Source organism: Arvicanthis niloticus, chromosome 1 (genome assembly GCF_011762505.2).
Source record: "Arvicanthis niloticus isolate mArvNil1 chromosome 1, mArvNil1.pat.X, whole genome shotgun sequence".
Classification (NCBI taxonomy): Eukaryota; Metazoa; Chordata; class Mammalia; order Rodentia; family Muridae; genus Arvicanthis; species Arvicanthis niloticus.
This window is the reverse complement of record NC_047658.1, coordinates 160744542-160756693: the sequence shown is the minus strand read 5'-3', so window position 1 is coordinate 160756693 and position 12152 is coordinate 160744542.

The window sequence follows — 12152 nt, the reverse complement described above, 5'->3', positions numbered from 1 at the left end:
CTTATTAAAAAGTGTTGCCAGAAAGTGTGAGTGATTATTTTAATATTGGCTCTGCATGGCACATATCTGCCCGCTTCTCCTTAATTTCCCCACAGATGGGCCACTGTGAATGCTATGCCCTTGTGTGGCAAATGAGAAACTGTGTTTGGAATTAGAGTTTAAAGAAAAAATTGTAATATTTTTAATTATAAGTCACCAAGTATAAGTCTCAAATTAGAGAGCCTTGTGGGCACTGTAGAATTATGGTGACAGCCTTGGCATGGAACTGAGAGCCAAAGCGGAGAACTCGGACATTTGTGCCAATGCTCAGTTTTCAGGAGAAGTGCATTTTGCTATTAATTATTTTTAGATGTTAAGCATCCTCAAGATACAACTTGAGAAATATAGTGGGAGTCTCTGGTCAAGGCTCCAGACTTTTCACTCCAGAAGATACTCTTAGTGTCCATGTGGAAGGAGCCCCTGAAGTCTGTTGGGTAAATAATCTACACGTGCAATCTTGTTTAGTTAGGATTTGACCACCAACAGACTTCTCTAAGATATATGATAAATCTGCTAGACATTGGGATTCTGCAATAACTGGTGATGGAGACTGGGCTGTTCAGCATGGCTTTGGTGATCTCTGACTGTTCTCCGTGTATCTCACCAGACACAGATCCAATCTTATTTTCTGGCTCACACATTTGCTTCCACAGACTCTGCTACAAAGATGACCTTTGACCTGTCTTCTAGACAGACCTGGAGAGATTAGAAGGCATTTTTGGAGACTAAAGGATAAAACAAAAGGGAATTTGTTTTTCTAGATTTACCAAATAAGCAGTTGGCCTCCCAATAAAATTTAATATTGAGATGGACTGCAAAATATTTTCTAATGTAAGTACCATTTTTTCTGTATGAAGTATTTAGAATGTACAATTTAGAATTGTGTTGTTTATCTGGAATTCAATTTAAGTGTGCTCTATATTTTTCTGGCAAACATGGAGGTGTGTTATTAATTCCTGGTTGGGCTACCCACTTGCTGCAGGTTGGCTAGTTACATTTGCTTGGTTAAAAATCTGTTATAATTTTCTTCCATAGCTTCAATATCCACCATGCTCTAGAAACTACTTTGTCCCCTTCTTGGACCCAGCTTGTTCCAGTCACAAAGAGTCTCATCTTTCACTCCAATCTTCCCAACCCTAAGCTCAGAAAACTGTTTTCATAACATTTAATTCAATAGAATCATTTGGCTGTCTGCTTCCTGATACAGGGAGCACAGCTGGATACAGGGACAACAGCTGGATAGTTCCTTGCCAGGTGTTTTAGGACAGAGTAGCCAAAACTGAACCTCCCACATTACTCACTCTCTGTGGCATCTTCTCCACTCATGGTCCAGTGGCTAGGCTTGCGGTATCTTAACATGTGTTATAGAAGGTGAGAATGGAATATTACAGAGGAAAATAGCTACTCAAGGGGGTGATCTAGGCTGAACCACAACATGAGTTCCAGAAACTTAAGACATGTTAGTGTTTGTGCATATATGAATGCATGCATATATAATATATATACTATATACTATATAATTAATATATAATATATATCATATATATTATATATATACCTGTGTGTATACATGTACATATGTATGCATCATATGTACTCTAATTTTATTCTGAACATTTACTTCTTAGAAATACATAAAGTGAATTTTAAGAACAAGATTATATATTTAGCAGCACAAGCCTCATCTTCTTGTGAGATCATGTGTCATATTGCTGTGAAGGTGTGAGCCCTGTGGGAGGAGAGGCCATATGTATATTACATGGTTATAATGATCCTGGGACAATTTCCAGGTCCTCTGAAGTGTTGTGGACATCTATTCAGTGATAGTGCTCTTCATCAACTCACGATGCATGAAAGAAGCATGTTTATGTCTACATTTAAGTATTTGTATGCACTTTATGCCTTCATAAATCACTTTATGTGACTTTTATATATCTAAATGTGCATAGATATAACTCATATGATTTATAATTTTATCTTGTATCTGTGAGTTGCTGATCTCTGCATTTTTAATTAGTTAAAAAGCAGTTGATTGCTCTAATTTGTCTTTTTTTGTTTAATCATAAGTTTTCACATGAATCAAAGATAATTTCCATAACTTCTTACAGCAATTCATTTGCAAAAACTCTCTCTTTGAAGCTTGCTTTAATCTAGGCATGCATTACCTCTCATGAGGCCTATTGATATTCTAGTAGTAATGCATTATTATGTAAAACATATCCTTGGCCAAACTGATAAAGGAAATAATGATTACGTGTGATGTCAATGCTCTAACTCCATGGTCACTTTTGAGGCATACACATGGCCCAAGGTGCTTACCCACATTCCAGGCCTCTATACTCCTCTCTCCAGGACTGGCAAGAATGCTTCAGGGAATGGGAACCCCTTTCCTGCCATTCTTGGTACTGCCATTCCGTACTGCTCAGGAGTGTGAACACTTGATTTAGTTTTTTCTATATGTTCACTTCAGGCAAATTTAGCCATGCTAATCAGTTATCCTGAGGGAAACAAACAGTGCCACCCTACTACCTCATGGCACATAAATCTTGAAGGTTCTTAGAAATGTCAAGAAGCTGACAGGAGACCACTGTTTGATTATAGGAATTGGTCACCTTGACAAAATAGAATAGAAAAGACAAATAAACAACTAACTTTCCTGTTTGTTCTTCTATGGATCAGATTATGAATTGATCTTATCACCATTTTATCGTGAAAGGGAGCTCAGTCTCCTTTTATTTTCAGAAGTGTGAATTAAGGATTTGCTATGTGCCAGGCACCATGGAAGAAGGGATGGACGTGAGGTTAGAACGTGGGAGGCTGTTGGGAGTTCACAACCCAGTTTGGAGACTGACAAGGGAACAGTATGCAAACAGCAATTGATTTGTCTGCAAAATGTGCTGGGAGCATGGGCAGAAGGTTGACGAGTTCATTCTTCCCACAAAGCATAACATTTTGCATCAGTTATTCATGCACCAAACCACTTTGAGCCTTGGTTAAGTTTCAAGCATTATGCTTAGTGCTGGGAATATGACAATGAACAAATCAGATGGTTTCTGTTTTCAGAGTTTATAAGGTTAGTGGGACAGACATGTAACAGCTACACATTTGAATCATCGAAAGCTGTAAGACATCCAGGGTACATTGGCTGTCACTGGGAATTCAAAAGAACTACCTAGCATGGTGCTTCAGAGAAGAGTATCCCAAGGAAATTACACATGTGAGATTTAAGACACATGGGGATGAGGCAGTTGGAGAACAGAGGAAAGATGAGCACATACATGAGGTGATACAGCATGGGGGTGTATTCTGACACAGGATAGAAGTAGGGTTCTTCAATGTTCTAGTTGTTCATCTTATTTTAGGCTCCTTCCCCAGCCTTTCTTCTTGGGTTGCCAGTTGTCACCAGTACTGAGACATCTGCATCCTTTCAGTTTTGCCTCTGTTTATTAAATACTGGGTTCTTTCCCAGGGAAGAATAAATTGGTAGGTAGCTTGAGAAGAATAGAAACTACCCCTCTCAGGAGCAGAAGTTCAAGAATTTCCTCTGAGAAACTACCATGGATATGACTCAGCATCAGGACTGCTGCAATTCTGCCTTATAATCTCACAAAGTTGACTTCCAGAGACCAGAGGTCTTCCCTGGCTTTGCCACCTGTGGCAAGAGGTAACAGCATGTGTTAGAAGTGGGACACATGACCAGGAATTTCTCAGTGTGCTTTGGAAATATATCTTGCCCATGCCTAAGAATATTCCAGAGTTGGTATGATTATATTTTCCATTTTATTCAGGGGGCCTGAGACACAGCAAGTAGGCAACTTTCTAACATCCGAACTGATATGAGAGAGGTTGGCATCAAACTCCCAGAGTCTGATTAAAAAAACTGACACTTACACACTAAGTTCCCTGGTCTAACTCCAGGACACCCAAAGAGTTATGATCATAACTTTCTAAAATGTTGAGCCAATTTTCAGGAGAGAAGAGTTTCTCAGAGCCAGGCAATACTTGCTCCCACCTCCAACCCTTCTACCTGACTTAATATAATACTATCAATCCAGGTTTGGGTTTAGAGTTCCTGTTTGCTGGGCCTGGTGATACAGTTCTGTGATTCTAGCTTCCGTGAAGGTTTATGCAAAAGAATTGTAATTAAATGTCTGATTTCGCTATAGGTTTAGTTCAAGACCAGGCTGGACCACCTAGCAAGACCTTGTCTCAAAGTTTATAAAATAAATGAAAGACAGCTGAAGGAAGAAATCACAAATTCAGGCTTAGAGAAAATGAAGCTGCAGTTCTGGCTCTGCACAAAAAAACGGGCCCTTCCACAGTCTTGCATTTATGGGGGATGGCCTCAAGGAGCCCCAACCCTTACTGATGTATTACTATTTTATGTAGTGAGCTTCTAGAATTTTGTTTTGTTTTGTTTTTAAAACGAAAAATATAAGAATAGGTTTCATGGCAACCAACAGATTGGGAAAAGATCTTTACAAATCTTACATCCAATAACATCCAATATATACAAAGAACTCAAGAAATTAGACTCCAGACAACCAAATAACCCTATTAAAAATGTGGTACAGAGCTAAACAAAAAATTTTCAACTGAGGAAACTCAAATGGCTGAGAAGCACCTAAAGAAATGTTCAATATTCTTAGTCATCAGGGAAATGCAAATCAAAACAACTCTGAGATTTCACCTTACACCAGTCAGAATGGCCAAGATCAAAAACTCAGGAGATAGCAGATGCTGGCGAGGATGTGGAGAAAGAGGAACACTCCTCCATTGTTGGTGGGAATGCAAGATGGTACAACCACTATGGAAATTAGTCTGGCGTTTCCTCAGAAAATTGAACATAACATTACCTGAGGACCCAGCTATACCACTCCTGGGCATATACCCAAAAGATACTCCAACATATAACAAGGACATATACTCCACTATGTTCATAGCAGCCTTATTTATAATAGCCAGAAGCTGGAAAGAACCCAGATGTCCTTCAACAGAGGAATGGATACAGAAAATGTGGTACATTTATACAATGAAATATTACTCAGCTATTAAAAACAACAAATTCGAGAAATTCTTAGGTAAATGGATGGAACTAGAAAATATCATCTTGAGTGTGGTAACCCAATCACAAAAGAACACACTTGGTATGGACTCACTGATAATTGGATATTAGCTCAAAAGTTCACAATATCTAAGATACAACTCACAGACCACATGAAGCTCATGAACAAGGAAAACCAAAGTGTAGGTGCTTTGGCCTTCTTAGAAGGGGTAACAAAATACTCATGGGAGCAAATATGGAGACAAAGCATAGGACAGAAACTGAAGGAGGGCCTCCAGAGACTGCTCCACCTGGATATCCATCCCTTGTGCATTCACCAAAGGTAGACACTGATGTAGATGCCAGGAAGTACATGCTGACAAGAGCCTGATATAGCTGTCTCCTTAGAGGTCTGCCAGAGCCTGAAATATTCAGAGGTTGAAGCTCACAGCTAATCATTGAGCTGATCATGGGGTTCCCAATGGAGGAGTGAGAGAGAAGACTGAAGGATTTGCAGGGTTTGCAGACCCATGAGGAGAGCAACAATACCAACCAACCAGAGCTCCCAGGGTTTAAACCACCAGCCTGGGAGCACATAGGGAGGGACACATGACTCCAGATGTATATGTAGTGGAGGATGACAGTGTCAGGCATAGGTGGGTGAGGAAGTTTTTGGTCAACTGAAGGCTGGACTCCCCAGTGTGAAGGAAATCGTGGGTGGGGAGGTGAGAGTAGGAGGGTGAGTGGAGGCATATCCTCATAGAAGCAGGGGGAGGAGGGATAGGATACGGGGTTCGGGGGGGGAAGGGGAGTACATCTGAAATGTAAATAAAATATTCAATAAAAAAATTCTAAAAATAAAATTAAAAAAAGGAAAAAAAATGGTTTCATTTTAATCCCAGGTGTAGGGACATGGGGCTGCTTGAGATTGTCCACAGCAGCTGACTATGATTTGCCTCATGCTCTAGCAAAGGCATGCTTTTGCCAGCTGCATATAGTTTCTGTAATTGTGTGACATTTGTAATTCTGGAGCTTCTCAGATGGTACATAAATGCTAGGACCCCAAGAGTTAGTCGAGGTAGGTCATTGTTGGTTATTCAGGAGGGTTGGTTGTGATTTGGTAGTGGTGGTGTTCAAAGAAGAAACAAGAATAAAGAGTGGGAAAAGAAAGATAGCAAAGACCAGCCACAAGCAAAGACCAGCCACAAGCAAAGAAGAAACAAGAAGAAAGAAGTTGGATTCAAAGATCTCCCCTTTACTGTGTCTCTGTGTAGGTCTCTCTGTGTCTCTGTCTCTGTCTCTGTCTCTCTCTCTCTCTCTCACACACACACACTCTCTTTCTGTCTGTCTCTCTCTCCCCCTCCTTCTTTTTCTTTTATCTAGTGAAAGTAGTGAAAGTGGGGGATAAAGGGTGGGAAAAAGAGAAACCCACAGAGTAGCAAAGACCAGCTACATGAAAATTAATTTGCTATTGACCAGCTTACTGAGAGAAGGAGCCATTGCCTCCGGTAATGAACACTTTGTTGACCCAACAGGCTCCCAAGGGTAGTTCCAAACTATTACACAGTTGGTTCTGTCTGGTAAAATGGATCATGAAACAAAGCCCAAAGCCATGAATCTGGCCAAAAGACTGTTAGGAAGGAAAGGTATTGACAGGGATGTGAGAGGGATGCAAGTGGTCAGGATCAGGGAGAAGTCAGAACGCATCATAGACATGTATGAAATTATCCAATAATAAACTTAATAGAAATAAATGTTAAAATTAATTTAAAATTGTGTGTGTGTGTGTGTGTGTGTGTGTGTGTGTGTGTGTGTATACACATATATGTTTGAAGGACATAGCTCAGTGGTAGAGTGCTCACTGAACACATACAAGGATCTGGGTTCTATCTCCAGCACAAGCAATAAAAAAGAACACTCCTTCCTTTTTACCCAGGCCTTTGTTGTTTTGATAGCCTAGTACAAAATATATAACTGTAGCTCACTGAGTTGTGTTCTACTAAATGCAGATACAGAAGTGCAGAAGCATATATGGCACTTTTACTTTCCCAAGTGATGTAGGCCATTCTCTATTGATACATGTATAAAGTATACATGTGAGAGAGCTTGAGTTTCCATTGCTCCACATTTCAGTTTCACAACGCCCCCTAGAATTTGGTGTTTATCGCATGCTGCTGCAGAATGCAGTCACACAATTACAATTTCTCCTCACATCTGCCTGCAAAGAACTTTTATCACTCTATGTTTTCACTGTGGTGCAGAGGATTTATCACCTCATTAGTTAGGAAGACTTGAGCAGTCCTTCAGGGATAGCATCATTTCTAATTATTTTCCTGTCAGGGAATGACAAGGAAGCAAGCACACTGGCTGCAGGAAGAGAAGCTTCCAGGAGTTGGCTGGAGCCTCCTGAGTCACCAGAGTGGTTTTCTCTTATGTGGGGAGAGGTATTTACAAACAGATCCCACTTCCTGTCTCAGAAAGGAAACAGCAGCAATGAAACAATACTCCTTTTCCCTTAGAGACCCCTTCTCTCTCTCTCTCTCTCTCTCTCTCTCTCTCTCTCTCTCTCTCTCTCTCTCTCTCTCTCTCTCTCTTAAGAAGACTTTTGGGCATAGTGTAGTAATAAATGGACAGTGGCCTCAGAAATCGAGCTGGCCCACCTGACATATGTGTTCCAGCATCCAGCAAATAGACATGACCTTGGGTGAGAGGAGAAGGTAATGGCCTTCACATGGAAGCAGTTCACTGCCATAAAATCACCTAGAAGTGATTGAAACAACTTTCATGGGGCCAGGAGTTCACATGACTTTGAATAGGAGGAATCCACAGAGACTTGTAACTATCCTGCTCCATTTTATGGGCTACAGAAGTTGCCTATAAAGAGAAGAAACTTTTATATGAACGTCACACTAGAAGTCCTTGTCAATGCAATAAGTAAAGAAGAAAACTGATTGGATAGGAAGGAGTAAGACTTCCACCAATCAGCCATGCTATATGTATCCACATGGAAAATGTATAAACAAAACAAGGACAATTTTAGAATCAGCACTCAGATGTGAGACACCTATGGAAGAGTTAGTGGAAAGATTGATTGCAACCCCATAGGAAGACCAACAGTGTCAACTCACCTGGACTCCGGGGAGCTTCCAGAGATGGAGCCACCAACCAGAGAGTATACAAGGGCTGGTCTGAGGCCCCTGGAACATATGTAGCAGAGGACTGCCCTGTCTATCCTCAGTGGGAGAGGATGTGCCTTATCTTGCAGAGACTTGATGCCCTATGGTGGGAGGATACTCAGAGGCATCCTCTCAGAGGTGAAGGGGAGGGATATGGAGGGAAGAGCTCTTCAAGGGTCAGCTGGGAGGGGGCAACATTTGGAATGTAAATAAACCAAATAATTAATTAATAAAAAAGAAAAAATGCCATGTATATTGATAACAAGCCACTTGGAAGTATTTTTTTAACCAAGTGTTTTCATTTGACTTCTGAGAAAATGCAGATAAAAATGATCAAAATCCAAATGCATGGAGAGACAAAACTCATCATCACAAAATGTTAATATGGCTCATGTAGAATAACAGCAGCCTTTAAAGTTCAGACTTAAAGACAAGAGAAAATTACATTTAAAAAAGAATAAAGTTAGGAAAAATCTCATTAAATTTTTAAAAAGACTTGCTATAAAGCTATAGTATTATTTTATTGAGATAAAAGCTCAATTAATAAAATAGAATACAGAGTCCAAAGATAAACCCATATAAATGAAATATAGTCAATTTTATTTTTAAAAATATAAATATAAAATAAAAATTTTATTTTAATAAAATAAAGTCTTATTTTATTTTTGATTAATAAATATAAATAAGACAAAATATGGCATTTTGATACATATATACATGGGAAATGGATTTTTACCAAAGTTGAAAGTTAACTTACTAGAGAAAGCAGAGTCTTTCCAACAGTTGCCATCTATGTCAACTAAAGTAATCTCATCTTTGACCTCACTTCTTCCACAAAACTTACCTCAAAATGAATCATAGACCTGACTATAAAAATGATACACAGAAGGGTAAGTTTTTATGAGAAGAGGGTAGGAAGACACATGCTACCACGTATAAGATGAATAAATGAAAAACACAAATTGGACCTCATTAAATATTGAAAACTTGTCTTTGTAACAGTTTAAAGGACAGCACTATAAACTCATGAGTTACTTATCTGCATATAACTTATACTAAGAGTATTAAAAAAAAACCTTTTAGCTACACAAGTTTATAGTTAAAATGGGCAAAATATTCAAATAACACACTACCAAAGCCGATGTACAGAAAACAATCAAACACATAAGAAGATACTTAAGTAATTTAAATCTTCATTTTCCTAACACATATTTTTTTATTTATTCATTTTATACCTCACTGACTCCAGAAAAGTTTTGACTCTGCTTATAGTATTAAATATACAAGTAGATGAGAAAATAGTTCAGTTGGTATGGGCACCCACCAGACAAGCAAGAGGACCCAACATCTCCAGGGTCCACATAAAGCTAGGCATGGCCATGCATTGGGCAGAGGCAGCAGACAGATCCCGGGCTTGTTGGCTAGCCAGTCTAGATAATCGTGTTCCCTAACAATATGCTTTATAAAAACACTCCACCTGGACTGGGTCTGGGGCTGTGAATGTAGCTCAGTGGTAGTTTGTCTAGCATATCTGAGGCTCTGGTACCTTCCCCACAGCCTTCAAAATACAAAACCAAACGTATTCCACGAGTCCCCAGTCAGTGACCTCTATTTGCTGTTGACAGAGCCTCTCTAGTTTTCTGAATGCTCCAGGTCCTCTAGTACAGGTGACTCTTCAGTGCTTGTTGCACAGTTGGAATAATGCATATGTGCTTCCAATGACTCTGATTTTTCTTTTACAGGAAGAGTAGCCTCGCCAATTTTAGTTTGAATTCAGACCTCCAAGAGAAGGAAAGCCATCAAATTTCAACGGCGCTCTAGTGTGCCAGTACTAAATATGCCTTCCTCAACGCATGACTTCTGTGTATCAGTTCTGTTTCCCATTTTTATGCCAAGCAACCTTGAGGCTATCGGTACAAATTTATTCTTGTTCTGAGCAGAGTCCAAGGGATTAAGTTTGTTCTTTGCTGCCCTCAGTCTAGGCTTCTAGCATCTCCCTGACTAGAGATGTGTGACATAGCTAGCAGCAAACCTCCAGTACCTAAATTCCACCTCAGGCTACCTATTTAATTTCAGATGTCCCTTTTGGATGAGTTTCTACAGTGCTACAATTTAATGGACTTGGCTAATCCTGCCAAGAGAAAGAGGGGCTCTAAAGGACACGGTAACCACGGCAAGCCTACTGTGTACCTTTTCTTCCTAGCTCTTCCCCACTTCCTGCCTCCTGTCCCTTACTCTTTGCCATTATGTTATTTTATAAATGCAGAGATGAGTACAGCTGTGATGGGAAGCAGTTTGGGAATAGTAATTGGTAAGGTTTTTAAGCATCTGGTCCAGTCTCTCTCACATCTGGTCCAGTCTCAAGGTTATTCTTCTCTCTGGGAAAGAGATGCAGTCATAGCTAATGCTGGAGTAGCACTTGTGCTTTGGTGCCTTGGAGGAAGATTAGAAGACAGGAGTGGTGGAGAGCTCTGCTGTTCTAAAGGCTGGTAAAAATTTCCATAGCGAATTTTATGTAGGACATCTTTATTCCAAATTAAGGATTAACACCAGTCTGTAAGATGCCAAAGATGAAGGATAACTTGGGCTTTCAAATGCCCAGGTGGCTAGGAAGAACAGCTCCATGTTCATGATTTTGGAAGGACAGAATGTCTGCTTACTCAATTTAATAGCCATGGCTGTGATCTGGACATGAATTGTGTTCCATTTCCAGAGAAGGACTTGGCAGCAATGCCCCGCAATAGGGGGAAGTATGTTTCCTCTGGTGGACAACCTTTTTGGCTTCTTACCATAGGAGTGAGACCCACTTTTTCCTTCACCTGATGCTTCAAGGCTCAGGTGGGTACCAAAACCACTGTTGGAAATTTTGAGTTTTTATCGATTCTTAAGCTATTTCATAACCAGAAAGGGAACAGCACAGAGCCAAACTGAACACGGAAATATTTTCAAGTGTACTCCTCCACATTCTTACCATTGAACAGATATTTCTTACAAATATTATCATCATTATACTCTGTAAAATAGTACTGCCTTTGCTTTCTCATTCAAAATGAAAGCCCACCCTAACTGTAAAAATGTTCACGGACATTGTAAAAGTATATCTAACACAAAATAGCAGAAGCTAAAGTAAAAATCACATGGTTTTCAGGAAATAATTTTCAATGGGGTACATTGAATTTACAAAGCTATTAGCTGTGATTGGGAAAGGATGTGTGGAGGTGTGGCGGGGTGAGAACACTGCCGAGCTATTCTTCCTCAGAAGGGGCATGTGCATATGTTTAGAGAGGAGTGCAAGGAAACGGATTTTGCTGCAATGGAGGTTTGAAGAGTGGAGGCTATGTAAGACATACTAGGAATAGAGCAGACACATGAGTCTGGTCACAAACTTGATTGCTGCATAAGTAACACTATTCACTCATGATGAGAGACTTTCCTCTTTAAGAAAGCTTCTTAGAGCTGATACTATACTGTCTGTGATGTCTACTCTGTACTTTGTACAAAGTTTTAAGCACTTCCACCTGAGCTTCCCAATGTCCTTTCCTTAAGTATATGTATTGAAACCACTAGATAAATCTCATAAAATATTTCTAAGTATGCTTGTCCATATTTGTGTACGTGCACGAATATTGTGGTTAAATCAATCACCAGACATAGAAGTTTCTGCTTTGATCTTCAATAGAAGAATGCTGAGTGTTTACAGATCTTTCCAGGCTCCTCAGCCATTAGACCTGTCACTGGGTTTCAAAGCTTGTCTGTATTCACAAAAGAAAATATAACATATATAAAATGAAATTGTGATTTGTTTTGTGTGTTTGTTTACTTGTTTTGGCCCAAACTGGGTAGAGAAATTCTTCATCTGTCTTACAGAAAAGATGAGACAAAAGCCAGAAAAG